The 12,353-nt window shown below is 27.2% G+C and overlaps 1 long non-coding RNA gene and 1 pseudogene across 1 annotated transcript; both read right to left on the reverse strand.

The window, feature by feature from the left end:
* LOC149061989 (uncharacterized) overlaps positions 1-12,353 on the reverse strand; it is a 354,191-nt pseudogene that overhangs the window by 320,216 nt on the left and 21,622 nt on the right.
* Positions 6,052-6,949, reverse strand: LOC149062008 (uncharacterized). The gene is made up of 3 exons (XR_016191632.1): positions 6,777-6,949; positions 6,471-6,712; positions 6,052-6,352 (listed from the first exon to the last, which is right to left on the reverse strand). It is a non-coding gene; the product is annotated as an uncharacterized LOC149062008 (long non-coding RNA).

Here is a 12,353-nt window from a genome sequence, read left to right on the forward strand (position 1 = left end):
CCAGTACGGGGTCCTAGGTTTAGTACTCTCCACTGATCATGCCAATGTTGCACACATCTTTATGTTGGGTTAATTCTACCGTTCGCAAAATTTTCAATAGGTTTATTTGACATATTTAAAATACTCTCATGATATCTATTAATTATAAAATAATATAAATATTTTATTTGTATACTTACTACTTAGGTTGATAAGATATATTTTTTTAAAAAATGTTAATTTTTATTAATAATACTAATAATGTTAGTGATTAATGATTATCAATTGTAATTTGTTTAACATTAGAAACAGAAAAAATGTTATATTTAAATATTACTAAGTTAATTCTATTATAAATATTATACAATAAAATTATGTTTAATTAATATTAAATGGCACTATCTATTATAAGAAATCAGCGTAAATAAATTATACTTTAAATCTGTCACATTATTATTTATTTACCGTAATGCATCTGATATTGTCATCCCATCATTAAAATACTCTTCAAAAGTGTTTCTTAAATGTATATCTGGATTTAAAAACCGTAGTGCTTCTGCAGTGTTAATATTATGATTATGAATATTTGAAATAGTAATCACACCTAAGTACACACATAAGTACTTATTCTATAAACATAAAATATTATTTAGTTGTTTAATAGTATTTAATTTAAAGTTTCAATATTTCAGTAAATAATTGTAAATTAAAAAATGTTTCTATCATTAATATAAATAAATAGTTTCTAATTTTATGACTTATTAGTTGATTGTTATTATAAACATTTTGTTTTGTGAAATATTAAATACAGTCAATTACGGCCAAAGATATATAAACATACATAATATTATGTTTATAAATCTGTTATTACAATTTACAGCACAGTTTTTTTTTTAAATTTTAAATTTGTTTTATAATAATATGACAATCACACAATGATTAATATTAAATATGTATATTATGTATAATGTAATTTTTAATTTAACTTTAATTTTAATATAAAATTACAAGAAGATGTATAACTAGTAACAAGTTACAAGTTACAAGAGTTATATAGGTAATTTAGTTACATGTGACTATGTAACCCTGCATACAGCTTAAATGTAATTATTATTTTACTTTGTGTTTTACCCACCTTTACAAAAGGGTCACTTTTTCTGGTAGAAACAGTGTCTATTTTCACTACAATTTTAATAAATGCTTTACAATCAGTATTCGTTGATTTACCTCTTTTGTTTAATGTTCTATCTACTTTATGGTGAGAACTATGGTGGCAAACATAATTTTTTCTGTAAAGTAATTAAAAAAAAAACATTTAAATTACATTCCTGATTCATAAATAAAGTTATTTAATTACATTATATTTATTAGATAGCTACATACTTGCATTGAATATATGTTCCATTAGGAACTGTTGTTCGTACATTCCACCTAGTGTTAGTGTTTGTAGAAAATTCTTCTACCCATTTACCGATATCTTGTATATTATTTAAATTTGACCGAACAATAGTTATTGAGTCATTTTTTACAATAATATTTTTAAATGAAGAAGTCATAGTATCAGAATTTATAGATAGATTCATTTTTAAATTAATTAATGGATCACTAAATTATGTAGAAAATGCACCATGTAATCATACCAATTTAATCGACATCACATTAAATATTAACAACAGTAAGATTTCTACAAAATACCATACTTAGTTACTATAAATAGATATCATTAGTAATAAAGTATTTATTGATAATAAAAAAAAGGGTTAGGTAATATATTTCTTACATTGTATACTTTTTATAACCTCATTAATCTATTAATTTATAGTTAATTACCTTAAAATATAGAATATTTTAATTAATATACTCAATTATTAAACACATAGTACTTATACAAATATTTTTAAATAGTACTACTGTTTGAGCATGGTAATTTAAAATTATACTCTTTATATTATGTCTACAAAAGATATTCTATTTGACCATGATAAAAATATTTTAAATCTTTAAATATTTAAAATAATATATATATATATGTATATACTAAATGTATAAAATATTTTAAAATAGTATTTGTCTATGGTACTACTGTTTGCATAAATAATTTGAACAAAAGAAATGCTTTGGTATACCTATACAGAACTTTGTTTAATTTGTATTATTCTATTTGACTATGATAGTTACTTTATAATAATTATTATTAAAATAATATATATATATATATATATATATATATATATATGTATATTATATATTATGCTAGGTATCTAATTATGTTTATACTTAATTATAATAATAATAATTTAATTTGTTGATGAAATTTAAACACGTATATAATATATATATATATAATATACGTATATAATATATATAAGTTCTCTAATAATATAATAATATATACTTAATACTTATATCCATAATATATTAATTGTATGGATAAATTATAATAAATAATTAAAATATTTTATCGCGCCAAATGATGAACCAATGAGAAAGCCGTATTTTTGTATGGGTTTTATTTGATGTGCAGAATGGTAATATGCGACCCGACACTGAACGACACACGATCCTCACCACCCCGCTATTTTGATTTTCGTGTTGATCATTTTCTGGCGGTTGTATTTTCAACCACCACAATAAAAAAATCATAATACCGCGAACTGTTTGTGCTTTTTTTTCACCACTTCCTACACTAGTGACACCACTGATCCACGCGGTATCCGACAAGGACCGCCACAACTTTAAATCCAAAATAAATAAAAATGTGAAATATTTTGACGCACTGCAGAAAACAAAATTAACCGTCCACGTGGATACACGAATGCTCGCGGTGTTCCTATGAGCTTGCCCAAAATACCGACAACGATCGGCTCGCCACGTGTGCTTGCGCGGCTTATTCGCCGAACGCTTAAGGTTTGTACACACGAGCGCATACTCATAGTATAAGGAATAAGAAGTATGCTCAACACGAACCGTGTTTTCGTCCTAGTTCGCGCATGTGCATTGCCTTGTGTTTTTGTGCATACTGCAATTGTGCATTCGTGTCTGCTCGTGTTGGTTCGGATTCATGTAATCGGTTCGCGAGTAATGATTATGGCGCCTTTATTTAAAACATTATATCACTATATAATAAATATAACCATAATATGGTGTACAGTGAATAATAGTAAATATAAGAATTCTTTACTACTAAATGTTTATATAAATTAACAATTGAAAATTGTATTTATTATTTATCGAATCATTCAACCATTATCAATTAACCTTCAAAAATCTTTTATTTATTATTTGATTTGATTACCTAGTTTTATATTTTTATTAGGTATGTGTATTAATAATTAATAATATATATAACATTATAATATGTTATTAACAAAATTAGATTGATTATGTAAATTAAAATATAGTTAGATAATGATTTGAATTTATTCATAGTATAATATATTATTAATAATATCAATCAATAATCCTAACAGCAAATGACGTTTTTTTTGTTTCACTAGTTTATACCGACAGAAATTTTGATAAATACTGAGTACTGATTTATGGAATTCAAAATGGCAAAAAGTATATACAAGCTGTTTAACCTACCAAAAAGTCAACAAAGACTAGAGAAGAATATCTAATTTCAGATAACATATTTGGAGCAAATAAAGAAATTATGACATATATATTATAAAATAATTAGTTTCTTAAAAAAATTTGAAATGTACAACTTATTATATATATATGAGCCTAATGTAAATATCACAACTGTAAAAATAAGTTTAAGATAATATAACCTTGTAGTTAATGCTGAAACAATAAAAAAATATATATATATATTTCATTGTAAGTTGGTTGGAATCATATTTTTTGTTTAGAATTCTAAAAATGTCTAATAAATTATGTAAAATTGAAATATTTTGAGTTTTTATTTTACTACATAGAATATATATAACTTGAACTAATTACATTTAATCAACACAATTATAAGCTATTTTGGATTTTTTCTGAACAGAACGCTTATAAATTGTAATAAAATAAAATAACTTGTGTTATCATTAAACAAACACATGTAAATACAAAATATATGAATAAATTGAATATTAATATCTAATATAATATATAAATAGCTTATAATTTATAAATATAGCACACAGAGATATGATAATATCATGATTTATTCATAATTCATGTCAATTATTGTTCCAACACATGTACTAAATACTAAATAGTTATATTTGTATGATTTGTTGTTCTGTGCTTTGTTGATTTATATGACTATAAAAATATTGATCATTATATTCTGTACTTTGTTTAAATAATGCCTACCTGTGCCATATATACTTGTAATTTGAAGTCCAACAGTAAGTTTTATAATTGAATTCATTTAAACTGTTTGTAGGAATTAAATTTTAGTGTAGGTATTGGTTCATACATTAAATTTATAGGTTATTCAAAGTGTTAAATACATCAAATTTTTAAATGAAAAACACAAATAATATATAATTAAAAACATTTTTGAATTGTCTTTTTATCACTAATATTACAATTTTAGAAAACCAGGTACCTTGATCTGGTGTATAGTAGGGGTCAATTACAAAAATAAGTAAAGAACAAATAATATTTTAACGACATACATCTTTATTACATTATTTAAAAAGTGTGTGTGTATAAAATGTGCATCACCTGCAACCAGTGCTCGACTTGGCAAATTTAAAGTAGGGGGGCTCTGTTAATTTTTTAAAAAAAAAAGGGTTCCAATTACTGTTTAATGTTACTAAGCCGCAGGGGCTACGCCCTCACACAACCTAAATCATATAAAAAATATTGATAAATAATCAAATAAAAAAATTACTAGAAATAGTGGGGAGACTCTGTCCCCCTACGCCCCCCTCAAGTCGAGCACTGCATGCAACTACAACATAAAAAACAACAAATATATCAATAAAAGATAATCATAATTAAAAATAATATTAAATACAAACTATAATCATTTTCCTGTAAGAAATGGTGCTGGAGTTCTAATATAATATATATATAACTAATTTTATTTTTATTATTTTAAAATATGAAACATAAAAAAAACAGCACCAACTATTAAGCGTTATTATTCCTTCCCCAAATCAGAAGAATTTCAGCAAAAATGGATCCTAGCTTGCGGCAGACCAAGCTATATGAAACCACTGAATGTGGAAACTGGTGAGTTCTTGATTGTTATTGATGACATAGGTAGAAAATATATGGTAAAGTGTGGTATAGGAACAGCAGTGGCAAGTATTAGTTACAAATTGTCCTCCTTTTTTAGTTTTAATTCCAGAAATCTAAGGGGGTGGTTAAAATAAGTATAAATATTATATGCATTCAAATATCCCACTTTAAACACTGGTTGCACCTGGATAATATAATATTTAATTTGAAATAATGGTTACAAATAAAGCAGTTAGAAGTATTTCTTTTTTTTCTTATATTAGCACGTATATGCACTATGCAGTAAGCATTTTGATGCAAATAGCTTGGAAAAGCCAATGATGGAAAAAATCCTTAATATTTCTCCAAGGAGAAAGAGAAAATTAAAGGTTGATGCAGTACCTACCAAATACTTACCAGTAATTAAAAATAATATTTATTTTATTTATTTATATAAAAAAAAACCAATATTTTATCTAGACTTCTCATAAAAAGTCCCATGTAAAAAAAGAAATTCCTCCAAAAACAGAAAGTCCTAATGTCATTACACCGAAAACAAAAAGTCCTAAAGTTCAAAGGCAAATGGATACTTGGGCAGTTGAGCCAATTGAAAAAAATGTAAAAAAAAATTATTTAACGATTATGTAAGCTAAATTCATACTTTATATAACATAAGAAATAACTTTTATAAATAACCTTATTTAAAACATTTTAGATTTCTTCGCCATTGCTAAGTATGGACAGTAACGTCATGGTTTCTAACCAATTGGATTTAGATAAATATAAAGAAATGGAAAAGTGATTATACATTTTATAATTTAAAAATAAAAATTAATTATTAACATTTATTAGGTTAATTGAATCTCTTCGGGCAGAGAATGTAAAATTGAAAGCTATGGTATTGGATTACGAAGAGGGTTTTCCCAAAAAAGTTTCAAATTTGTTGTCCAACATATTTAGTGAACACCAAATTGAAATGCTATTAAACCCACAGAAGAAAGTAGTCAAATGGCCTTGTGATGATATTGCTTCAGCTATGACTTTGCGCAGCATCTCGCCTAAAGCATATCGTTATATGCATGATAAGCTGAAGTATCCGATTCCAGGTAATAATACTAGTTTTTTATTAACAATAATGACTGATTTGAACTTAATTTAAAAGGATTGAGTACTCTAAGGCGATGGGCTTCTAATTTTAGTTTGGAACCTGGAATTTTAGAAAATGTTTTAAAGTTAATGAAAACTAAAGGTAATATATTAATCTATATTAGTTTATTTAATAATATGCCAATAAATAAGTATAATTACAAATATAAATATCTTACATTTTTTTTCATTCACAAATGTTAGGCATGGACATGGATACTAAAGATAAGTTAACAGTCTTATCCTTTGATGAAATGTATTTGTCCCAACAAATTGATTTTGATAAAAGTAAAGAACAAGTCATTGGTCCCCATAAAACTGTCCAGGTAGTTATGGCCAGAGGATTGGTATCCAGTTGGAAACAGCCAGTTTTCTATATGTATGACACCCCGATGACTCCAGAAATATTGAGTGATATAATCTGCAATTTGCATGATATTGGTTTCAACGTTATAAGTATTGTTAATGATATGGGGCCAACAAACCAAAGACTATGGAAGAACATGAATGTATCACATCATACACCAAATTTTAATCACCCAAAAACTGGAAATCGTATACATGTTTTTGCTGACGTCCCACATCTTTTGAAACTATGTCGAAATAATTTCATTGACAATGGATTTATAATAAAACATAGTACAAATAAAATATTTATTGGGTTGAATACTGTAAATCAATTAGTTGGGATTAGTAAACAAGAATTGAAATTGCCATATAAATTATCCAATACTCACCTAAATTGCACAGGTCCAATGCGTCAAAAAGTAAAGCTTGCAGCACAACTTTTTTCAAAATCTGTTGCTACCGCAATTTCATTTGCCGGTGAAAGAAATGCCATAACAACATCAAACTGGCAACATGTAAGTTAAACATCCACAGTTTCAGTTGGATACTTTCAGTAATACTTTTTAATTTTAATTTTTCTTTTACTGTTTAGGTATCAGAAACATTTATTATAATTGATGAATGGTTTGATTTATTAAATAGTCTAGAACCAAAAACGACAAAATGTTTGGCATATGGTCTAGATAAAGAAAAACAAGATCGAATTCTGAATAAAATGGATGAACTAATGTTTGATATGCGTGTCCATAGTTCAAAACATGACAGAAAATGTTTGATGCCATTTCAAAAAGGCATACTTTTGACTAATAAATCATTAAGGAATTTATTTTCGGATGTCAATGATATGTATGATGTGAAATATATTACAACACGGGTGCTGAACCAAGATGTGTTAGAAAATTGTTTCAGCTACCTACGAGGAATGGGTGCTGCAAATACTCATCCAACACCACTAGATTTCCGCTACAGGTAACTTGATTAATGGTAAAAGGTATGCTAAAATGAATAATATTAATTATTAATATAATAAAATAATAATAATGATAATAATAATAAAATATTACTTTTCATATACTTTAGGTTACGATGGTACATTCTGGGAAAGTATAGTTCAGTAGTTTTCTCAACAAACAGAAACACTGATGAAAGCTTGACAGAAGAATGCTTGTTGGATTCATCTGAGGTACTGGTTGGTAGCATAATGGAAAATGCTGAAATCCAAATGTGTTCTGATGAAAATGTATTAGCAACTAACAATGAAATGAAATTATTAAATGAATTTGAACTTGAGGTAAAATAAAAAAAACAGATTATTACTTACATATTTTTAGGTAGGTTCTCCATAGAATTTTTTATTTACTTAGATGACTGCTAAAAATGAATATATACCAGAAGATATGTTTGAGGAAGACAGCCTAACATACATTTTAGGGTATACAGCTCATAAGTTTAAATCAAAATATAAAGATTTAGTAGATAACGGTGCTACAAATGAATGGATACAAGCTAAATCATTTGGAACACTAACACAGCCATCCAGTATCCTCATAAGTGTTGGCAAAATCGTAGAAGTACTATTTAAAAAATTGAATGGAAAAGGTATTTAAATTCATATATGTAACTATAGTAAATATATAAATAATACTTACAAGTGATTATTGACTTTCTTTTAGATGACATAAAGAAAACTTCAGGACTAATAACTGAAATAATGGAATTAACCAAACATCAAGTGCACGACGTGATGGTTCAAGATGAAGTCTTAAGGTCAATGATACGAACGCAAATTTATCTAAGAATAAGAGAATTAAACAAAAAACAAAAAGATCAATTAATTGATAAACAAAAACATAAAAAAATTCAAAAGTTTATAAAATAAATGTAATTAAAAAAAATAATAGTATAATGATACGACTCACATTATCCTAGCTATGATTAATTCCTAATTCCTAAACTAAACTACCTTTGAAAACATCGAATAAAAACTATAATAAATTATACTATTTTAAGTATTTTACAGTCTAAAAAATATTAGAATTATGAAAAATACATTTCAAATTTTCAACATTTTTAACTTGAATAACCGTATGGCGTATGACTGTTCCTTATACTATGGTATATACGAAATATATGCATGTGACGTCACCATGTGTTTATTGTTGGTTGCCTATATTACCCCTTAACGAAATATGCGCAGTCTTATCATTGAGCATACTTCTTATTCCTTATACTATGCGCATACTATGCGGCGAACAAGTCGAGTATGCGTGTGTTCACTCGTGAGCATAAAGTGTGCGGCCAATCGGCCTATTCGTAAGCGTTCGGGGAATAAGCGTCAAAATATTTCACATTTTTATTTATTTTGGATTTAAAGTATGGCATGATATGCATAGATGCAATTAGGTTGGAACTAGGAGGAGCTTTGCCTCCTCAAATAGTATAATGAAAAATTACAAATCAAGAGCAAATATAATATAAATATAATATCAAATCAAATATTCGTTCTATAAATTGGAACCATATTTATTATTTAGGAAGTACGGGGGCAAGGCCCCAGCTGGTCTGTAATGTAAAAAAATCTAGCCATCCACCCAAAAAAGCTTGTGCCTAACATTGGGCATATGGTTAATATAATTGATTTTTTTCAGTAAAATCTCATTTCCAACAAAATACAGTGTGTTTACGATATGAGGTATAACTTACTTTTTTAATCGCAACACCAATTTTTTTATACGGATTCAGGTAGAGTATTTTTTTTCAAACAATTTTTGTACAAAAAGTTTTTTTCTAATTATAAAATTGGCAAAGTTACAATATATGGTCAATTAATGTAATATTTATGTAGGGCGTAGAAATAATCTGCTTTTAATGACATTTTAATAATATTCATTTTATAATTGATCTACGTATTTTTGATATTTTTAATTTGCTACTTACATACAAAGAAGACTAAAATAAATTATTTACTACCGTTATTTACTCTATCTACAGTTGCAAGTTAATAAATAAAAATTGTTGAAGGTAAAGAAAATAAAAAAATTAATACTACAAATTCGTTTATTTAAATTTTATTGAATTAACATATCTAACAAGTTTAGAACTTATTACTATTGATACGTTTTATCTATTAAATTGTTCATAGTCTCCACCTTGATTTTCCATACATATGATTTCAAACGTCTCAACAATTCTCGTGATATTGCTGCTTTTATTTGATCTTCAGTCAAATTATTACATGCCACTTGTATTTAGTTAACGTCCGTGAAGTTGGCCCCCCCCACATGGTCATACAGGCTTCAAAATGGTATCAAAATTTTGCAATTTTTATGCAATTAATTGCATGTCTCGCCAAAAAATTTGCAATTCATCGTGGGGCCGGTAAATCCAAAAATACTAATGGGGGGGTCAAGTTCACGCAGCCCCCCCACATGGTCATACAGGCTTCAAACTGGTATCAAAATTTTGCAATTTTTATACAATTAATTGCATGTCTCGCCAAAAAATTTGCAATTCATCGTGGGGCCGGTAAATCCCAAAATACTAATGGGGGGGGTCAAGTTCACGCAGCCCCCCCCCCCCCCCACATGGTCATATAGGCTTGAAAATGGTATCAAAATTTTGCAATTTTTATACAATTAATTGCATGTCTCGCCAAAAAATTTGCAATTCATCGTTGGGCCCGTAAATCCCAAAATACTTATAGGGGGGGGGGGAGAAAGTTCATACAGACCCCCCCCACAAAAACTTCAAACTGCTTTAGAAATATTTTACTTAATTACATACCCATAGGCCATAATATTATAACTAGCTTAACAATTTTAATTCATAAAACAACTATACATATTATACAATCACGAATAATAATATTACTGTTAAGTCAATTCAGTGCAATACTTAAAAAAGCTAACAACGCCCACGGACATGTAAAGTACCTACTCAGTTTAATCCTATCCGACATCTTTTGTTGAACGAAATTGAATCAAGGTCCTATTATTTGTTTGGAACTTAGTATATTTAATTCAATTCTATGTAAAACCACCGTTAAATTTATACCAATTATATTTTGTAATATTATAAACTGTCCTACCATGTTAATACTCGTAATTAACTTGCAAAACTAGAATTACCTATTTTTCTACAATGTGTCTAAAGCTGATTATACTATACTGTTCTCTTAGCTATATTATTTGTGTAGTTTTCGTAGGTTTCAATTCGATTTATTATAATTTTAATCAATTCCATACATTAAAATAATTATATTCAGTTATAACTTTAAAATATTAATGTATTTGTTCTTGTAAAATATATCAACTAGTACTATCCTTCAAGTTGTACATACAAAGACAAAAACATAAAAAAAAAATAAAAAAAAAATAGTATACTTATTGGTCTGCTTTATTTAATATTTAATATATACTAAGCAATGTGGATTTGCCTTTTTATCTCCTGTTGAAACAAATCTTTTAATTTTTTTTTGGAGATCATTATGAGATTCCCATATACCATCAATTTCTTCGAATGTATGATATATAATGACCCATTCCATATGCCACAACGCCATAAAAAACATATCTATCACAGAATTAAAATCCATAAATATTAAATAGCTAATTTTATCATTAAGTGAAAAATTAATTATTTACCTTGATTTTTCAATAAACAATTCCAATGGAAATTCATAAAGTGGAATTTGTTGATTCTCAGCGAATACATCAGTTTCAATAAATAAGTGTGATTGAAGAATTCTTGTTGCAATTACTTTTCCTGTACATTGGTTTGATGGACATTCTATCTCCTTAGGAAATACATATGGGTTTATCGCATTATTTAAATCTTGCATATTGTCTTGTAATCGTACGATTATTGTGGGACTTGGTACATCTCTAGTTGAGTGAAGACAATTTAGGTTGTTGGAACATATCATACGATCAATTGCGGATGGTGCTGTTTTTAATAGTTTTGTTATAATAAACAATACGTTGCATCTAGCATCAATAACTCTAACATTATTAATGCTTTCTTTTTCTTCAAAAATACCTTTAAGTATATCCAGTCGTGTCATATATGATATTTTGCTTGTGCTATTTATTGCTAAATGTTTGCAAAGCTGTAAGAGTGTATTATCACTAGCATCGACAAAATATTTATACGTAGGATGATATATGCCATAGATAGTATGAAAGCAATATAGTCAAAAAGACAAGTATTATTAACTATATATATTTTTTTCATTCTACGAAGAGGTGTAGAAACATTACCATTAATTAACAATGTGTTCAAATTAGAACGTGTTTTTCTGTTTAAAATATGATCAATTTCTGGAGCTGATTGCATGTATGTTGTCAATCTTGGTTTTTTGTCTTTTTTTCTTTAACATATAGTGTCAATTCTTCATTTTTACCTTTACCACGCCAATTTTCGGTTAAATCTAAGGATGTGTTTGATCCATCAGAGTCACTGCTGTCTGATTGAGGAAACTGTGTATCATCCATAACCGAATCTACAATACAATCATTTATACTAATATTAGTATCTTTTGTTGATTTTAAAGAAGTATCTGAATTTTCAGAATATCCAACTCTTTTTTCATCATCCTGATTATTGTATTCATGAATATCAATTTCATCACTGTTCCAATCAATTACATATTGTTTTTTTTTTCAATTGGAACGTCAACAGTAGACACTTTTTGGGGCTTATCATTTATTAGCTGA

This window comes from Diuraphis noxia, unplaced genomic scaffold (genome assembly GCF_037042655.1).
Source record: "Diuraphis noxia isolate RWA-SAM2 unplaced genomic scaffold, SU_Dnox_SAM2 contig0001, whole genome shotgun sequence".
Classification (NCBI taxonomy): Eukaryota; Metazoa; Arthropoda; class Insecta; order Hemiptera; family Aphididae; genus Diuraphis; species Diuraphis noxia.